The sequence below is a fragment of the Pinus tabuliformis genome, chromosome 2_2 (assembly GCF_031772625.1).
Source record: "Pinus tabuliformis cultivar Carrire ecotype Pingquan chromosome 2_2, CPIR1, whole genome shotgun sequence".
In the NCBI taxonomy this organism is placed as follows: Eukaryota; Viridiplantae; Streptophyta; class Pinopsida; order Pinales; family Pinaceae; genus Pinus; species Pinus tabuliformis.
In genome coordinates, this window is record NC_142300.1 from 1,138,938,723 (window position 1) to 1,138,959,696 (window position 20,974).

The 20,974-nt window shown below is 38.1% G+C and overlaps 1 long non-coding RNA gene across 1 annotated transcript; it reads right to left on the reverse strand.

Annotated features, from left to right (window-relative positions):
- Positions 1–82: 82 nt before the first annotated feature.
- Positions 83–1,546, reverse strand: LOC149197410 (uncharacterized). The gene is made up of 2 exons (XR_016254198.1): positions 659–1,546; positions 83–452 (listed from the first exon to the last, which is right to left on the reverse strand). It is a non-coding gene; the product is annotated as an uncharacterized LOC149197410 (long non-coding RNA).
- Positions 1,547–20,974: the final 19,428 nt, after the last annotated feature.

A 20,974-nucleotide genomic window follows, 5' to 3' on the forward strand; every position in this document is an offset into this window, starting at 1 on the left:
AAAACAAAACCTCCCAGTTACAGTCTGGAGTTCTACCATTTATATGCTACTTGACATGAGTGGTGTAGCAAGACACAAACAATAAGTAAATAATGATAACCTTAGTTTGAATTGACAACCATGGATCATGATACCATTGCATATTTGGCTACAATATGTATTTCTTTGACAATGTTTACATCTGAAAACCATCTTGAACCCATTGCATACTTGGCTACAATATGTATTTCTTTGACAATGTTTACATCTGAAACCCATTTTCAGCTGCAACAAAACCCAAGTTCCCCAAAACATGGAACTGGAAAACACCGAGAAGATGCCTCAAACAGATCCCGAACACTTAATTTCTCCATTTTTCCTACTGCCATTTTTCAGAACTCATCCCCATGCCTACCGAATGTTGGATATTTAAGGTTCCGACCATCTTAATTCCCCCGAACATCGGTTATAATCTGTTCATTGAAGAAAAACATACAGATCTATCATTCAATCTTTGAAGTGAACAAACTTAAAAAATATACAGATCTATCATTCTTTCAGTTATTATCTGTTCGTTGAGAAAAAAATATACACTACGCAGATCTATTATTCTTGGAATGAACAAACTTGAAAGATTCTTTAAAAGACCGGCAAAGGTTGAAATGATTGAAGCACTTACCCATCAAGATCGCTCCAAGAAATGATGACTAAATGTTGCTAGTTGTCTGCTGCCCAAAAAAACATTGCGCATTGATCTTTTATCGCCAATAGTTCTTCCCAAATCTCTAACATGACTACAATTTTATAATATTTTCTATATTCCCTTCCAACATACACTTGTAGCCCAGATACTTATCGCCATATCTCTGTCTTTTCCTATGAGAAAGCATGCAATGTCCAGAATAATGGCCTTGTTTTTGACGGTTAGTATATGCTAAAGTCCTTCAGACTGCTCTTCTCAGAGAAGTGCTCCAAACACTTTGAATGATAATATGACAGTTAATCAACTGCCATTATAAATTGACCTCCCAAATTTACAAATCTTGGTAGTAGATGTGGTTTGACTTTGTAAAATACAGGAATGACACGAGCCCTTGGCTTCACCATGGAGTAAAATACTGGAATAATGGGAGCCATTGGCTTCACCATGGACTCAAGTTCATCCAAACACCAACGCGATTGAGCATAGTTCTTATAAAAAATGGCCATGTGGACTGCGGCTAATTTAATAGCCCCTTCTATTTGAGAAGGAATGTTGCGTCCCACCACCAATTTGGGCGAACTCGCTATCCACGTTCTACCAGGAGACTGTAGAGATGGGAGGGTAAAATGTTCTTGACATCAGGGCCACGACTGTTTATCAACAAACCTTAACTGGTATTAAAAGCCGAAGCTGAATAGAAAGGCCGAGGAGGAAGAAGCCGAGCAGTGTTATTCTGATAGAGGGGCGTGCCATTGATGACAGGAAAATGAGGCGCAGGCCTATGCAGGCGGACAAATGCAAAGATGTTGAAGCCGAGGGAGATAAATCCAGATAAGAATATGATGGAGGCAGACCGCCTTAAGATTCTTTATGTTTGGTCACCAGCAGACAGGTTTAAAATGTGATGTGCGTTCATGTGGGTACTCTAAGGAATTGTTATTGGCAAGTTGCAACACCACTTGCAGGGATTGGGACCATTATTCAATTTAGTTAGTGAGGTTGTGCGTAACACAGCTCACGAGTTTCATTCAACCATGTGCGAAAAGGTCCCACTTGATATTAAAAAAGGGAGTTGTCTATAATGCGATTTTTTTGAGGATTTTTCGGCGGTTTTTTTTTGTCAAAATCCAGTAGCAATTTATTGGAATCGCAAGTTTGATAACTAGTTTCTGCACAATCAAAATGTCCCAGAGGTTTTTCAGGTGCTGAATCCAAATATACAGTTAAAAAACTATTTTAAATAATACAAATCAAGATTTAACGTCAAATTTTTCCGCCGAATTCTATCACCAAAATCTCCAAAAAATCGCATTATAAACAACTCGTTACAAAAAATGGGTTTTGGTTTTTATCACAATCAACCGGGGCGGGGGAGTTATGGGAAATTTTGTTTTATAAGAGATATGAAAGTGAGTGGAAAGTTTTTATCAAAATCAAAGCCGGGAGGGGTGGGGCCGACCGGGGGTGTTAAGGGAAATTTTGTATTATAAGAGATATGAAAGTGAGTGGAAATTTTGTGGAAATTTTGTTTGGTAAGAGATCTTAATTTGGGAAAATTTTGTGTTATAAGAAATATTAAGTTGGAAAGTGTAACGGAAATTTTTGTATAAATAATAGGTGGGGAAGGTTTTGTCAAGAGAAGTTATTTGTATAAGTTTTAAATAAATTTGTAAATTTTTAAGTAAAAAAATGGGAATAGTAGAGTGAAGTGAGATGATTTAATGAATAATTATAAAAGATTTTATTTATGAATAATTTACTAAAAGAATTTTTTATTAGGTTAAGTTATAATGGATTTATGGTGGGAGTATATGGTGGAGGAAGCATGTGATATATATATATATGTGTGTGTGTGTTGTTAAATGTGTAAGTGGTTGTATATATAGAGTAGTGGTTAAGGATTTGCTATGAAAAAAATAGCTTACTTGTATAAATTTTAATTGTATTAAGGAAATAAATTAGCATATAGTGAATCAGTGGAAAGGGGATGTCAAAGTAAATTGAGATGGTTATGTTGCTTGAAGCTATGAGAGTTCTCCTTGGATGGTCCATGAATAACAAATAAAGGATCAATTGAATAGAGCCCAAAGAATTATTTATTAGGCTATGTAACAATGGATGTATGGTGGGTAGATGTGATGGAGGAGGATGTGATGTAATTGTCATTAAATGTGTAATTCGTTATAGGTCTCGAACTCAACCATCTCTGCATATTCTAGTACTTAGAGTTGAGCAAACATAGTTGCATCATTAAAGTGGCATGTTGCCAAATGGGTAAGTAGTTGTAGATGTAAGACTCAACCATCATTGTTCATTCTAGTACTTCAACTTGTGTATAGGTGGCATAGTGTCTTCACTTATGAACACCTCATTTTCACGTAAACCAATATATATGTAGTTATTAATCCATTAATGCTCCTTAAGTACATCTGTCCCCATTTAAGGCAATCGACCCAAGCATCGACCCATCCCCATCCCTCATGGATTCACATCCCATGGCATCCCTCTGCATTTTGTACTGTGAAAAGATGGTGAAATTGAATGCAAAGATACATCGATGATCGCCTAACTCCATCAACAACTCAGTTGTTTACTCCCACCTACCCTCCCGCTCAAACGTGGTTCAAGCTCGATGCTAGTGACTTTGCCGAAACACACCTCATTGTTATCCAATGCCCCTCTGCATTCAAAACCTGCAATATCCATAGAGTTCAGGAATTGACTTCTCGTTTATGCCTTTATGCCTGCAATATTGAAGGAACTTAACCGTGATATTGACGTAAGTTCTTAGGAACATTTTCCTTCGCAATGAATAGTACCCAGTGTCTGCTATAGGTAAGTGCTTTTATGTCCTCCATTAACCTCTAAGTTGTTTACTCCCACCTACTTAGTGACTAAAACATGGTTCGATCTCTCTGCAGAAGCGACTGGAAACCTGCAACAGCGTTCACTTGCTCTCCAACGATGGTAACCTGCAATAGAGTTCACTTGTAAGTCATCTTCTCTCTGTTTAAATTAGAGGTTATCGAATCATAATTTTTCTTACCTTACAATTTTTGCATGAAATCTATTTAAGAAAAGTCGTGGATGCCTGCCCGTTTCTGCTTGAAGTCCGCTTGAAATACATGGATGCTTGCTCGTTTGGAGCTTGAAATCTTGCGTTCTCGCTTTATTTTTAATGTTATAACATTTTAATGTGATTTATCAAAAAAACAAATCTCTCTACGTGATCATTTAATGCCAATTTTGTATATGTATTAGAGGAAGGTAGTAAAAAATGAGGGGTAAATTTTCTTACAAGATAGAAACAACGAATTTTTTTACCAAGGCTTCAAATCCCACTCTATTGATGACCATAATCAATTATTTCAAGGAAACCCTTTTGAAGGAAGACATTTTATACATGGTGATGATGATATTAAAATAAAGTTTTGTTTTAGTGCTCGTTCCATGATCTTTGTTTGACATTATTATAGATGCCTTAGGTAGAACATGTTGTTGCAGTAGTACCAAATTCCTTTGAAGTCATTGAGGGAAATTTGTTGCATGAAAACCATTATTTTTATTGACTGCTTTGCAAATGGATTGATTTCCTTACGATAAATGAGTTTTAGAAGAAAAAGCATGAGCGCGATATTTTATTTAATACTATGAGGGTGGATTAATAGATGGTAAGCAAATGAATTCCATGATTAGACTGGGATCAAAATAAGTTCTATATGATGGATATGTTGCTTGCAGTTCAAACTCTAGTTTCTGAGTGTTCCTTTTACCATACCATAGGTTCAATTTTTTGTGCTTCATCTTCCTAAGACAAGCTTCCAGTGCACAACATCATAAATGAAAAGGAATTTATATATTTCTTGTATGATATGACATATGCATCTCCATTCTAGCATGAAAAATAACCATGATTTTACTTGTCCTACTTATAATAGATTTTGATCCCTCTTTCGCTTTTTGATTTGATGGTATCTGTAGCACACGATTCATTATTGTGAGATTACAAGGATTTTGGGCTAGTACTACTCATATTGCTTCACCAATGGATGTATCCGTGTGATCCGCATTTAAACATGAACGCAACAAATTACAGAGATAACCATAAATACGGATGTGCAGCGGAAATAATACTTCATTTCATTATTGTAAAATACTGAAGTATGCTTACAAACAGAAATGGAAAGAAACCAGCTAGGGCGATGGTAGCTTATCTCTGAGAAGAGATGTGGCAGCTACATGCCTCTGAACTGTGTTACAATGAGGCTCGAAGGCTTATTTATTATTGAGAAACAATGGAAAACCATTAACATCCCAAAACCTAACCCTAGAATATGAAACACCAAATTGTGGGCCCCGTTTGGGTAAATTGGTACATCAATTTCCTGGGGTCGTAACTTTGGCACTCAATCTCCGTTTGATGCGTACAATAGCTCGTTAGAAAGATCTATTTGAGAACTAGAATTTTGAGAAGAGAAACATTGGTCCATGGACCCATGTGGACCCATGTTGCTCCCATATTTCCCAAAAAACATTGTTTAGGGCCTCAAAACGGCTCTGGAAGTTCAAGACCCAAAAACTGCTAAAAATAGTAAATTGTGCTACAATTACGGAAACTGAAAAACTAAAAGATACAGTCGTGGGGGTCCAAATGGGATAGGTGGGTGGCCACCAACATCCACCTGGATCATTCCTCCCCCCTTAGGAAGTAATGGTCCCCATTGCGTTGAGTTTCCCCTTGAGATGAGGAAGCTTCTGCTGCGCTGTTTTGCAATCTCCGATGTGTCCAATAATGGTGGGAAGCATGGTTGGCGACGGTCCACATTGAACACTCGGTGCAAGAGAAGGAATGGAGGAATGTTGTGCTCCAAAGCATTATTTCCCACAGCCTTGGTAATGGTGTAAGGACCATGTCGGTGTGGTCGGAGCTTCTGATGGGCTCTTGTAAGGCGTTCTTTCTGCAGATGTAACCAGACTTTATTTCCCACCTAAAGCTTGTGTGGTACCCTTATAGGTGAGGAGAAGTTGTTCCTATGTTCTTTCATGACCGTATCCCTATGTTGCTACTGCAGCGTGGATGAACCCTTCGCGAGGGTCATGGATGTGGTGACGATCTTCCCCTTACTTTGGGAGCGAACCAGACAGATGAATTTCTTAGTTTGGGAGATGAGCTTGCTACCTTTCTTAGTAGTGATCAAAGAGGTGGCGGTAGGTGGGGCTACCTCCGGTATCCTCTATAATGAATCACCCAAAGAAATAATGACAGCGCGAGGCCTTTACTCATACACAACATGTCCTCAACAAGTATGGCTGGCCTAATAGTACATCACAAACATCCAGAGGTGTAACATCACACAATACCTCGTTTGTGAAGGGCTTGATGTTGTAGGGAAGGCGGCATTGCTGGTGGAATTTGAGATCTCGTCCTTCATGAAGCCACCCGATACTGTACGGTTGCGGGTGTAGTTGGTAGGCCTAACCGCTTCACAACCTCTGCTGAAATAACGTTCTTTTGGGTACCATTATCGACAATGAATTGCAGCGGCGAACCCTTCACCCACATCTGTGAGTGGAAAAGACATTCCCCCTCCTCTGGATCTTCGGGCTCATTCTTCTAGATCTTGGCAGTGGTGACAGTGACACTGGGCTCAACATCAATGATCTACTTCCCTTTGACATTCCCCTTGACGGGTTCTGACTCAAGGTCAGAACATGCATCTGATTCTGAAGCCTTCAACTCGGCCACCAGTGACTACTTGGTCTGACACTCACTTGTGTTATGAGTGGGACTCTTGTGGAACTCACACCATTTTGTTGTGTCCTTCTTCGGTTTCGGGGTGTTGTTCTTTTCTTGCGACTTCGATGGGTTGTCTTGGGTCACCCCGCCTTGGCTTTGTCCTTTGGGTTTCGGATTTGCAGATCCAAAGTCTCACTTCTTCTGTTTGAACTTTTGCTCGATTTTGATAGCGTATCGGTACGCCGTGCTAAGCAAGGAGATGTTCAAGAACTCCATCTCTTCCTGGATGTATCTGTGTAGGCAGCCGCGGTATTTGAGTACCAAATGCAGCTCAGAGTCCTTGATACCCAACTGTGTGCGAAGGGTATGAAAAATGTTTGTGAACTTCGGCACATCTTGGTCCCTTCCCTACCGCAGTGTGGTCCATTTGATGTATTTGTCCTCATAGCTTTTGACAGGGTAGTACTGCTCCTTGACAACATCTCGAAATGAATCCCAAGTGGGTGCGGCTGAAAATAGTGAGCCCGTACTTTCATTCTTCTACTCGCAGTAGGTTTCCCACCAGTCCTTGACATGGGGGGCTGCTTTGAGAAGAGTGAAAACAATATTTTCCCGAATTGAATATTCATGAACAGAAAAATACCCATCTAGCAGATTTAACCATTTATATATGACATCTGCATCTATTTGACCCTCGAAGATGGGGAATTCAAAATTAACTTGTACCTTAAACAGTGTGGCATTTCCAGAGTAGCTGTTGGAAGCTGATGCGTTGCCTCTAGGTAGCCGCTGAAGGATCTGCGGAAAGCTATCCATCATCGCGTTCCTTTGCTGCTCGAGGGCTTCTTCGAGTAAGATTTTGATAGGATCTCCTGCCCCCTCGTCTTTCTTTTCATCCACCATGGGAGGCCGTCGGGACTTGCGAGGCTGGTCATGTAAAGGTTCGACCAGTACAAGACCTAACTCCTTATATCTTGACCTCGTTGGGGACATGCAAAGAAAAACAGAGAAAAAGCAGACCGCTCTGATTCCACTGATCCAGATTTAAAGAGGAATGCAACAAATTACAGAGATAACCATAAATACAGATATGCAGTGGAAATAATACTTCATTTCATTACTGTAAAATATTGAAATATGCTTACAAATAGAAATGGAAAGAAACCAGCTAAGGCGATGGTAGCTTATCTTCGAGAAGAGATGTGGCGGCTACATGTCTCTGAACTGTGTTACAATGAGGCTCGAAGGCCTATTTATTGTTGAGAAACAATGGAAAACCCTTAACATCCCAAAACCTAACCCTAGAAGATGAAATGCCAAATTGTGGGCCCCGTTTGGGTAAATTGGTACATCAATTTCCCGGGGTCGTAACTTTGGCACTCAATCTCTGTTTGACGCGTACAATAGCTCATTAGAAAGATCTATCCGAGAACTATAACTTTGGGAAGAGCAACATCAATCTATAGACCCATGTTGATCCCAGATTTCCCAAAAGACGTCGTTTAGGGCCTCAAAACAGCTCCGAAAGTTCAGGACCCAAAAAACTGCTAAAAATAGTAAATTGTGCTACAATTATGGAAACTGAAAGATATAGTCGTGGGGGTCCAAATGGGATAGGTGGGTGGCCACCAACATCCACCTGGATCATTGTGGTGGTAGTTCAAAAGAGCTTTTGGTTCAAAAAATTTAATGGTCTTAAGCCCTCCACTAAGGGACTGCATAAACCATTGATTCAATTTTTTTAATTAAAGTTTTAAACCCTTGATTGTGACCAATATATAAAGTTTTGAAATTTTCATCTCTCAAGAAGATATTAAGTTTTATGAATTTATCCCCCAAAAAATCCTTAATTAGAAGCATAAAGCCTAATGGATGCAAGAGTCTACCTTGGAAATTCAAAATTATAAGGAAAAAAAACCAACAAAATATGACTATCCTTGGTTGATTTCATTCTCAACTATATAATATAAAATATCCAAAAAAAAATAATAACACACTAAGAGTAAATAAACAGAGTCCCTAATATAAATCATATAAACATGGTCACCTTTTTCTATTGGTTTATGTTATCTTATTTTACTCACTACTTATTGTTAATATTAATATATTTTTTTCAAACTATATATTTATTTGTATAGTATAAATGGTTTAAAATTGAAAAAAGAGGTAATATCTAAAAGGATAAAAAATATGTAAAGTTTTGATTTTGCAAGAGCAAAAATAAATGAAGTTCAAAAGAACAAAGAAAAATAGTATTATTTTATTGTAAATAAGATATATTTTATGATTTCATATAAGGAAGAATAGTTGGACAACCATACTTTTGGAATAGAGTTATATAGTTCTTATGACCAATGTAAATTCTGACTCTTTAAGTCATTACTATTTTTGAGTAAAATTAATTATAGACAATTCTTTGAGTCTCTAGATTTTTAATAATATTTTATGATCATTTTATTATAAAATTTAGGATAGAAATGACATATTCTTATGGACTATGTAGAATAGAAGTTTGTATGTATAAATCTATATATGCACGCGCACACACACACACACACATAGATATATATGTTGTGTAGTAAAGCTAAGCTAATATTTCAAAAATATTGACATAATTTTAGTAAGCCTCACCATCTTTCCCACACTAAATTGTAAAACGCCTTTCAATGCAATGATTAAATCATACAAAGATTAGACAAAAATTATATATTTAAAATATATGACTTGTGGCCTTATTATATGTTTTTATTATAAACAAGTTATGATTATAATAAAATTATAGTTTTGTATTATAATATGATATTACTATTGCAATTGGTAATTATTTGATTTTTTGTTAATCTATATTTAAAATATACAAAATCTGTAATCAAAGAATGAGAAGTACCTAATTAATGTTATTTGGCCTTTTTATTTATGATTAGAAATATATTAAGAAATTTTGAGTTAGCCTTTCTTCATAACTTGCATTAACATTAACTAAATATTTAGGACATACAAAGTGATTTTGTTAATTTTTGTGAAATACAAATATCTAATAAGGGGCTTCTCACTCAAAACTATGGGAAAGTGTTCATTCTGGTTTATTATGTTTTAAGTATTTTAGAGTATTGGGACTTTTGAACTCATTTAGACTATGGATCTAGTGAACTCATTTAAATGAGGGCTTATTATAGAGTCAACTTTATAACTTTATAGAAGGAAATTTATTGTTAACATGTGAGGGGTTAGATTTTTTAGTTTTGAATAAAAATATTGGGAATATTTTTATGTGTCATACATATTTATGTTTAAGTTTAGAGTTCTATGGTAATTTTTTAAAGTTTTGAGAGAATGATTTAATATTATTTTTACTAAGACAAAGTCTATATTGTTTGTTAGTAATTTCAATCTATTTTATATATTTATATTTTATAAATCATTATAGAGTAAATTTGAGGGAAAATATAATTTTGGTTAGTTGGAAAATGGCTAGTTACTTGATATATCATTTGATAGCTTTTGGTTTACATTCATTGAAATTATCAAAATACTCTTTAAATATCAATGTGTCATAATCTAATCTATATATTTGAACTTGAGTCGTATTGTTGGGTGCAGGAATCAAAATTCAACAGACTCCTTCAACACTTAATTGTCAACCCGGGGGTTTCATACACTTAGAGGTGAAGCACAGGAAATGCCAGAAATGATACAAACTTTTCCTAATTCCATTCCTACTTCTTAAATCACAAATTTACAGAATTGAAAGAAAAATGATGATAAAGCAGAAATTGATACTCAAAGAAAGTTTGGTGCTGGAATAAATGAAAAGTACTTTTGCAGAAACTAAAATGGATTCTTAATTCATTGTGAACAATATTAACTACTGAAATGACCCTTTTTATCTACCTTCAGTGAGACAATGTTATAAATAAGTTATTCATTGTATCTGTCTTCTCTAAATATATTATTTCCTGCACTAAATTGTTATTCCTGTACTACAACAACGTTCCTATACCAGAACATTGTGCCTGCACTAGAATGAGTTTTATATACTCAAAGGATGTTTTGTACTTGTACTGAAGTTCTAACCTTTGTATAGGAGTTCTAAGTCTCCAGGCTAGAACACTATGATCTTGTACCGTATTTGAGGTTCCTACACCAGACAATCAATATTTCTGCACTTGTTTTCTAGATTACTTTCGAAAAATAAAAAGTGTGTTAAGTGTAATAGAGTGCAAAGAAAAAATAATTTGAAAGTAAATCCTCACAAGTAGAAAGATACTTCAACCAGACTTAGATTCTAGACAGGAAATTATTTTCAAAAGTTAAAGTAAATCTTTCTTTAAAACAAAAAACTCTTATATATAATTACAGAAATTATCTGGTTGTGTAAACAGGCTTTTTTTGAGATAGTTGTGCATATAATTTAGATCTTCTTTTTAATGTTTTAACTCAGAAGGTTCATATAATACTTAATCATGAAATTGAATCCTTTCTTTGAAAGTGTTCAGTGCAAGCACATACCTATCAGTTACTACAACCTTTGTTCCATATTCATCACAACACAATTAAATCTTAAGTGAAACCTCAGATATTAATAATGCCCTTAGTTTAGAAACAAAAATCAATCTTGCAGGAAGGAATAAAGAACTTTTGCGAAAGGAAAGGAGTAAAAGACGTGCGAAACTAAACCAATGAAATCAACTTGCAGAACCAGAAATGCACTAGTACAGGTAGTGTGCTTGTACCAATCTTGTATAAATGAAATCAAGCATTATAAAGGGAAGGTTATGGAAATTGAAATCAAATAATTCTAAGCCTGAACATCATGGATCTGTAACACAATAACTGTAAATGAAATAAAATCTATAACTTGTGAGGAAAATCAAAGTAAATAACAAATTCACACCTACACTTTAAATTAAATTAACACACCTTTAAAGAAAGGGAGAATGAGCTAGGTTGGCTGGGCCCTAGCCAACTAGCTCATTTTCTTGTTATGAAATCGAGAAACGTAGTCGGTCAAAGATTCATCACAACGCAAATGGAAAATGAAGCTGTGTACTGACGCATTCCTTTATATTACTTTTAGAAGCAAAAATACACCTTGGATCTGTGATCTAGCCCAGAGAGGCGATACTCCAAAATAATTACAATCTCTTAGCAAAATTTAACCATAGCATCGCTCCTAATTCCTATAAGAGTTTTACATAATATACAAGCCTTCAGGGCTACGGTCGTAATGAAATCATAATAGTAGCTTAACTAAGCCTTTGAGTTGTTTACAAAATACTAATCTAAGATATCTGGTCGAGGTCCTGATCTTCAATCCGTTGATTTCTATCCTGCTCTAAGCCCAACTTGAGATCAAATGATCCTTTACTAAAGATACACGTCGATTGGTGAGCTGTCATGGGAGTGCAGGAATCCGCCAGCTAGTGTAGGAATCCTACCTGCACTCGACCATTCTATCACAACGAATAATATATTTGTTTATCAAATACTTTAGGAAAGACAAATATTAGTAGCAGGGATAATTAAAGGTATAAAATCCATAAATAAGTAATTAAGTCCATGACAAGCCTTTAAATGTGAAAATACAAAGACAGTGCAAGAATGTGCATGATTTCAAAGAAAGGTACAGGAACGAATAGGTTCTTAGGTTAAAACAGAGGTTTAAGTCATGTGTCTAGAGTAGAATAGAGGTTAAAAAATAAGACACTTCAACCTACCAACATCCTCCCATCCCTATTTTATTGTGTGTCCTCACACAACCTTTACCTGCTGCTAAAAAACCAAAACAAGGGAGCCTTCTTTCAGTCAGGTATTTGTATGCTAATTCATGCTTTCATTGTCTTCCTCTTCTTGCATTGATCCTTCTTGAGTCATTTGGTCACCTTTCTGAGACGACCATAGCACTTTGATGCTCAGAATTTCCATATCTTCACTTGGCATTTTTGCTCCTTCACTTCTCCTTCCAACTCTATGTTCTTCTATTTCTGCACTATCCCTTGTTCTTTCAAAGTTTGTTTCAGTACCTCCAACCCATAGATACGTTGCTTAAGCTCTTATGACTGACTGTTTAGGTGGAGAGTGGGGTCTTCCATAACAAATTCTTCTTGTGCAGGAGTTTTCTCGACAGTTGATTCCAGAACAGTGCAGCTAGAATCATCGAGGTCGATATCACTGATCAGGAGCTTAGGACCAAGTGTCGTAAAATGGTCAAAAATTAAAATGCTCAGAACTGGTTTGAACCTGAATGACCAGATAGAGCTCGTCCTCCTGATTCCGATGCCACAAACGGTTCGAAAAAACGGTCGTCGTATGAGAAAGTTATGCTAAAAAGAAAAATTGCCCAATAACATTGAAATTTTGAATTTTTTCAAAAAATATTCAAAATAGAATATTCCATAAAATATTCTTTGGAATATTCTGTTCTGGGCAACAAATGGCAGGCTGCCATGTGGTAGGCCCGGAAGCCACCACGTGGCCAAGGTGACATCAACAGTTTAGGCGCATGTTTAAAGTTTTGGTCGAATTGTGGTTTGAATCCACGACCTCAGTGGCCGATTACTCCGCCTTACCAACGCGCTACATAGGAGGGTCGTGTTATGGAAGTGGAACAAAATTCATTTGAGTGTTAAGGTTTTGTTGGGCGGGGCCCCAAGGGGGCCAACCCCCATACATATGACTACGAGCCCATAACCGTGGGCCAGAACACTGACCGCTGGCATATAAAATGCAACCGCCACTGCATTTGTTGCGTTCACATGCGGATGCAACAGGGGTAACACAGTTATGTCACCGTTAATTAAAAGTCTTGGCGCGAACTCCAATGCAGCTAAAACCACCAACAAATTGATCACATGCATTTAACCAAAACTCCAGTTGCATTAAACCATAACCATTTTTTTGGCGGGATTCTTGGCGGATCGCCAAATTTGGGCGGTCCCGCCATAATTGGCGGAGCTAGCTGAACTTCCACTACAGTTCGTTAGAGTGATTCTAGGCCAAACTGGTAGTAGACTTCAATGAGCCATAACTTTCTCTAGGAAAGTCCTTTTTGGATGAATTGTTTTTTGATTTTGGGTCTCTTGGACCTTCTGAAGCCATTGGCACAGGTTTCACAACCATCAGAGGTCGTTTGCAGGTGTTTTTGCTTCATGGAAGTTCCAGGAGCCACTAGGGCCATATCAGTTTGGGAGCTGCATTGGGAAGTGTGTAGCCATTGAATGTGGAACGAAGGTCATTCTTGAAGGATTTCAGTGTTCTGAATCCATTTCTATAGCTCGTTTTTCCTGTTGAGGCATTCTTCTCACTGTTTAGCTTCAGGGAAGCTTTCAGGGCCAGTGATTGAGTTGTGCTGAGCTAGGTTCATCTATTTGAGGTGAAACAAAAGCCCATTTCTACTGTAAGGAACCATCTAAATCCAATGAAGGTGTTTTCAGAATAATTTGGAGACTTCTAAAGGCCAAGATATTGAAGAGAAGTTTCAGGCAGCCCAGAGCCATCCATGGGAGAAGGCCTAGATTGGGGATGCAATGCTCATTTTGAGCAAATGAACAGTCATTTGTTTATGTCAGATATGTGTTGGAGACAGTAGCAGAGGTTTCAGAGAAATTTGAAGCATTCTGAAGGAGTTTGTGCCATTAAGAAGCTCAGGGAAGCTTAGTGCACCTACTGAAGGAATCAAGTCCAAGGGAGCCTAGATCTGCCTGCACAAAGAGGACAGCCATGACAGGGATGTATATGGTTTTTCTAAACCCATAGGTCCAGTCAGTAACCTTTTGGAGTTGAGTGTGGAACTTGTAAAAGAATTGAAGCCATAATCCCAAAGAGCCAAGTCTAGTTGACTAGAGCTCATAGGAGACGTAGCCCACGAGATTGGGGTGAAATCCTTATTAAATTTGTTGTTATGTGTGAGGCTTATTTGCCGCCTTATATGTCTGATATATATGTCTAATATCAGCTGAAACAAATCAAGTTCAAACACATAAACAAAAGAAAAGACATACACCTCTTAACATGTATGTTTACTGAATTGAATACCTTGCTAAGCATTTACAAGTAGTTTCAAATTCAGATCAATCACCCTCGTCATTAACCTCCTATATTTCAATGTCATGAAGGGTTTTAGTACCCTGCACTTTAACATCCATTGGATCCTCTGTCGGGCCTTTACCTGCACTTGCACTAGGTGTCAACGTCATTTTATTTTTCTTCATTTTTCCAAGAAAAACCAACAAGGGGGTGATGTGTTCTTCATCAATATCCCCCTCGCTAATCATTGTATGAGCCACAACATCTACAAGCACTGTAAGGTTGTCTGCGACTGGTGAAGGAGGTTGGGAGTCGTCTAAATTGATTGGGGAAGTCGATTAAATGTGGGCTTCCTTCAAGGAGGCAGTCCTCTTGACTGAGCTTCAGGTCCTCCTTTTTTATGTAGGTGGGGTTTCAACAACGAGCTTTCGCTCCTCTGCCTGCAATAACTCTTCTTTGTTCTTAGTCTTGGTAAGGCGTAGGGTTAGGGTTTTAGGCTTCCCCTTCTTGCTTGAACTCTTCTTGCTAGAGGATTTCCCTGCACTTGCTTTCTATAACTCATTCAAAAATACTTCCCAGGTCATATTCTTGACCTCCAATTCCTTCTTAACTAAAATTGCAATCAACCCATGATGGTGTAACTTGCATGCGACTTGGATCGTCTTACCTCCCTGAACTCATTTTGACATTTTCTCTAAGATTCTTAGTAGAAAATAGTGGAAATTGATAAGTTTACCCGACTCAAAATGTAGCAATAGCCGGATATGGTACAAGAAGGTCAATGAGTAGCGACCCTCGCAGGTGAGGAACTTTTGTAATATGTACAACATTTCTTTCCATATTCCTTGCATGGCACTATGTGGCAGTCCTTTCTTCCAATCCACTTTTTGTTTTTTGTCGACCACCAACCGATGCCACTTTTCTTCTCGATCTTCTCCTTTTTGAATCACTATTCACCTTCTGTTGTTAATCTTGTGGATTGTGATATAGACTGTTTTGTTACTTCAAATTCTAGTGATCATACCTTGGCTCAACTCCCATCAAAGGTACGAGCAAACTCTAACGCTATGACCGAGTGAAAACCATTAAATTTTAGCAGAAATGGGAGGAACCCATATTCTTGCAACAATGGAAGATTGTTCTAGTATTCGGCCGTTTGCTCTAACTCTTTCACGAAACAGGGTTCAATTCTCATGGGTGCCATCCTCAATTCATTAAACTTTGTCTAAAACTTTTTAGAGAGATCACATGGTCAGGATTTAGGAGCTCTATCTCAAACAAACCTTGTAATAGCTGAGCTATCCGACTGCCACTATATTGGCCACCTCCTAACGGTTACGCTCCATCATTAAATCTAGACCTTAGGACAGATGCGATACAGATAGGTTATGGTACAAGCAAAGATAATCATTAGTGAAGGCAACGGTTAAGGTGCCATGATTAATATGACTGTCATGCGCAGTATGGTGTGAGGTCGGGTCGTCATTAATAGGTAACGAGATTTTTTTCAAAAAGGAAGTATGGGATAATGGGTTAAATCGTGCACATCCCATAATCACTTCATTATTTCACACAAGGTGTACATGGTACTTTAAAAAAAAAAAAATTCATAACTTGACTATCCCTGTACTCAAAAGATTTCCTTCCTATTTTAGCAGATGATAAAACAAAACTTGATCATAATAGAAAATTAGTGAATGCTATCAATCTAAAAATTGTGTAGTCATTCTGCTTACACACGATTTTCATGAAACAAGAATAAGCTTTCCAGATGTGAATTCTTGCACCACATATTCCTACACCATATTTCAAATTTTTGCACTAAAGACCATTGTTCGTGCACAAGGACATGTAGTTTTGTATTCGGGAGTGCTCAACAGTGTGAATTCCTGCACTGAATATTTCCGCACTCGAACAGTCTTGCACCGAACATTCTTGCACTGAACATTCATGCACTAAACACATATACCTGCACTAGGGATATTATGGCCAAAAAGAATTTCTGATAAAATTCATAGGCTTGATTCTGAAGGATTTGCTGAATCATAAATGAGGTTTTATTTGCCAACTTTTTTGTATCAATACATGCCTTTTGATCTGCTTCGTAAGCTTGAATTAGATTATGCAATATGATCCATGAGGGAGAAAAGAAGTGGGAAAGGGGATAAATTTTCATAATGGGAAGGAAATTATGATAGGGAATTCAAGAGTGAGACTACCAAGAGGGACATACCAAAAAAGGGATCTGGGAAAAAAAATTCAAGGGAAAAAGAGGGAAGAACAAAATTGGATAGGGACAGTTTCCATGTGAAGAAAGGGGTGGTAAACTTTATGGGATAAAAAGAAGAAAAATAGAGGGAATTTTACGAAAATGTGAATAGAAGAAGGGCAAAATTTTACTTGAAATCTACCTGAATAGTGTTGAACCAAAAAATAAATGCAGTAGGAATTGAGTGTTGCTTGAATTGAAATTTTCATGCCAGCTATCCCAAACTTGGATAAGGGCTTGGTTCCTGCACTTGAACCTGCTTATTCTTGGTGACAGTTAACACATGTAAACATCAAGAAACATTCCCATTTTATTAGAATTTGATCTTCCTTCTAGCAAGCTGGTTTTTAGGCTGATCCTTTTGCAATCATGTTAGTAAATTGATTTCTTATTTTTTGCTAATGCAAGAGTCGTTCCTTCTATTCAAAATCACCAAAAAGGATTAATTACATAAATTACAACCCCAAGGGTATGGGGCTATGATCCAAAGGCTAAACCATTGTGCCAAGGGTAAACTCCCCTGAAAAAGGTCCTACACAAAACAAAAACATTTTACTCCGTTGCAACAGAGTGAAAGAAAATAATACAGGATGAAACTAAAACCGAACCCGAAAAGAGATTAAACCCCCAACTAATCAGATTTCGGGTCTGAGAAAGGGGAATAAACAATGAATATGTGGAATAAACAATTCCTTTATGCCCGCCACTAAGCTGGACAAGCACGGATAATAACAGAGAGACATGCATAATGCATCTGGGCTGTTGATCCACATTGCAAGATCCAACAGCTGAAGAACATATCGGAAGGCCAAGAAGCCCAGAGAATACCCGCTCGATGAGGGTGGTATTCTCTCTCCTACTGAAGCCACGTGTTGCATGTTGAGTGGCATCGGGCTCTGATCGGTGAAACCACTCCCAGTGTTGCAAGCTTCCGATAAACCGTAAACCACCTTAAACCGCAAACCTGGACCCACCAACATGCATAAAGAATTTGGGTTGTTGATCGGCATCACAAGATCCAATGACTGAGGAACATATCGGAAGGAAAAGAAGCCCAGAGATTACCCTCTCAATGAGGGTGGTATTCTCTCTCCTACTGAAGCCACGTGTTACATGTTGAGTGGCATCGGGCTGAAATCAGTGAAACCACTCCCAGTGTTGAGAGCTTTCGATAAAACAGGTTTTTATGAGGAAAGCTTCGAGTCCGCTATGGAAACCAGGACCCTGGCTAGAACCCACCGAATTGCAATTTGAATCTCCACCCTGGATCCTCAGATGCTTGATCCAATGGATGAGAGGAGTCTCCCTTTGAATAAAACTAGGAGGGAATCTCGCCATCCGAGCACCCAAAAACCTGTAGACCAACCCTACTGGATCACTGTGACCAATGCCAACAATTATGTACCTATGGTGGGAATCTACTGTACTTTTTGACTGAAGGCTTTTCCTCCCCTCTTCCCATTGGTCAAAACTGAGATGATCTATATTAGGAGAAAGTTTAGCAAAAAACCACCAGCTGCCGATCAACTTCCACCCACGAACTCTGTGTCTGAGCTATTCTGGGCTTATATAACTAACAACAGCCTGCGTACCGCTTTCAAAATTACCTCTAGAGAACCACTTCATGTTAAAAGTGTATTGACTAAACCCAGCCTCTGCTACTGTTGACATTCTCTAGTCAGATATGTCTCTCGGTCCTCTTTTGCATGGTTGAGCCAGTCATTCCTTAGTCTCCCATGTGGAACATCTTGCCATCTATATGTATTGTTGCTTTTAGTACAAAGAGCCCCTTTATTGGCAAGTATGTCCACCAATTTATTGGCCATCCTTCGCACATGTGTGAAACTGAAGGTCCTCATGTACTGAAGGTGGAGATAAATTCTTTGATAAACCTAAAGCAGCCTCTGGTGTCTTGAGACCTTTACCGGAGCCGAACCACCACAAATTCTCTTGACCAAATTGATGATTAGCTCAGAATTAGCTTCAATTTTGATATTCTGAAGATTGTTATGCTTCAGGATTTCTAGACATTGTTCCAGTGCCATTAGCTCCGCCATATTGTTTGTGGCTCTTCCCAAATTGAAATGAAAAACATATTGTATGCAACCCTTTTCATCCCTTAACACACCACCATAACCAGCTATACGCGGATTTCCTTTTGAGGCCCCATCTATGTTATATTTCATAAATCCCTGAGGGGGAGGATGCCAGAAGTCTTTCTCAGTGATCGGTTGCTTTGCCATCCTATTCATACCTTGAGGAATAAGCCCCTGCATACCCAACTAAAGAAGTATCTGCATATCTGAATTTGAAGGGAGATTTTTAGGGGATGTTTGTAGTAGAGTTCCAACTGTCTCATTAAGTTTTATTTTTATTTTTGAAGATTCTATTGTTGCGCTCTGTCCAGACATTCCATATTAGGACGCTTGGAGTTAATGCCTAAGCTCTGTTTATTGTTTCATTATCAGAGAAGTTTCTTCACCAGTTGCTAAGGGTATTGGTAATACTTCCTCTATCCTTATCTGTTTGTTTGAAAATTAAGGCAATGCCATCCCAGAACGTGGAGGTAAAAATACAGGTGTTGAGGAGGTGCTCCATTGTCTCCTCTTGAGACTCACATAGCTGGCATCTAGATGGGCCCAAAACGCCTCTTTTCCAGATGTTCTCCCAAGTCAGAATTTTCTTATGATGTACCAACCACATGAACAGTTTGGTTTTCATCCATCCTTGGTTCTTCCAGAGATTCTTCCAAACCCAATCTGGTTCCGTAGAATCAAGCTCAAGGGCTAAGCATATTGCCCCATCTAAGTTGGTCTTGATCAATTGATATCAATATTTTTCTTTGATCCAAAATTGATATTAGAGCATCAGCCTTTGCTTTCAAGGGGCTATTATCCATGTATTCCATTTTCTTCTAGGTTCTCCATTTTCCTTCACTATTTGTCTGATCCCAAAAATCTTTAACCTGTTGTAACCCTTTGGTATCAGTATCATTCTTGAGATCCACAAAGTCCTCTCTTAACAGTTTAGGTTCCTGTTTCCATTTATCCTCCCAAAACCATGCCAGATCTCCCGCTCTAATTTCCCAGAAGCTATTCTTTTGAACTATGCCTCTATTCTCCCAAGCTTTATTCCAGATGTGGGAGCCTTTTATGATACCAGACATCCTTATGTGGTCCTTGGTTTGCCAATTACTTGCATATTTTTCTTTCCAAATCCGAGCCCATGGAGCATCTGAGTCTTTTATCCATCTCCACCATAATTTTGCCCCTAAAACTTTATTTAGCACTTCAGGATCATCCAGTCCAAGACCTCTGTGGTTTTTAGGTTTACAAATTGTTTCCCAAGCTACCAAGGCCCATTTTTTCCTCTCCTCCCCTTTACCCCAAAGAAAATCTCTTTGGATATTTCTACATTGTTGCATAACTCCTTTTGGAGCTGGAAGGGCTGAAAACATGAATATGGGGATTGTTTGAAGGATAGCTTTTGTAAGAACTAATCGACCCACCAGGTTCAAAGATATGATTGTCCATTTTTGAATCTTGTCCTGTAGCTTGTTGATAACTGGCTCCCAAACATTCTTGTTCAGAGGTTTGTCTATTAGCGGTACTCCTAAATATTTGGAAGGTAGCATATCTCTTTGAAAGCCTAGAATTATAGAGATATTCCGCTGAATAGCAATGTTAGTATTGAAAAAGAAAATCTTTGATTTGGAGAGGCTTACCTCTGTACCCACCGCCATAGCAAAGTCACTCAGAATTTGTTTGTAGGCTAGAGCTTCTTTGACCGTGGGGATGTCCTGTAGCATGGTATCATCTACAAATTGTTGATGGGTCAAGGCCTGCCCATTCTCAGATAGTTTAATGCCTAGATCTTACCTGCTTCTTTAGCGGACGTGATGGCTCGTCCTAGTCCTTCCATCATGAGAATGAATAGAAAGGGGGAGAGAGGATCTCCCTGCCTAAGGCCTCTTGAGGGTTTAAAGGTCTTAGATGGAGAACCATTAACTAGAATTGAAAAACTAGAGGAAGTCACTAGGGCCATTACCCATCTTACCTAGTTGTGGTCAAATCCAAAGGCTAGAAGGACCTTCCTAATATAGGTCCAATTTAACTTATCATAAGCCTTTTCTAGGTCCAGTTGCATAATCATTCCTGCCTGCCTATTACTCATCAATGAATGAACCACCTCATGCACTTGAAGGATATTATTGAGAATTTGTTTGCCTTCCACATATCCCGTTTGCTCCACAGAAACTAGA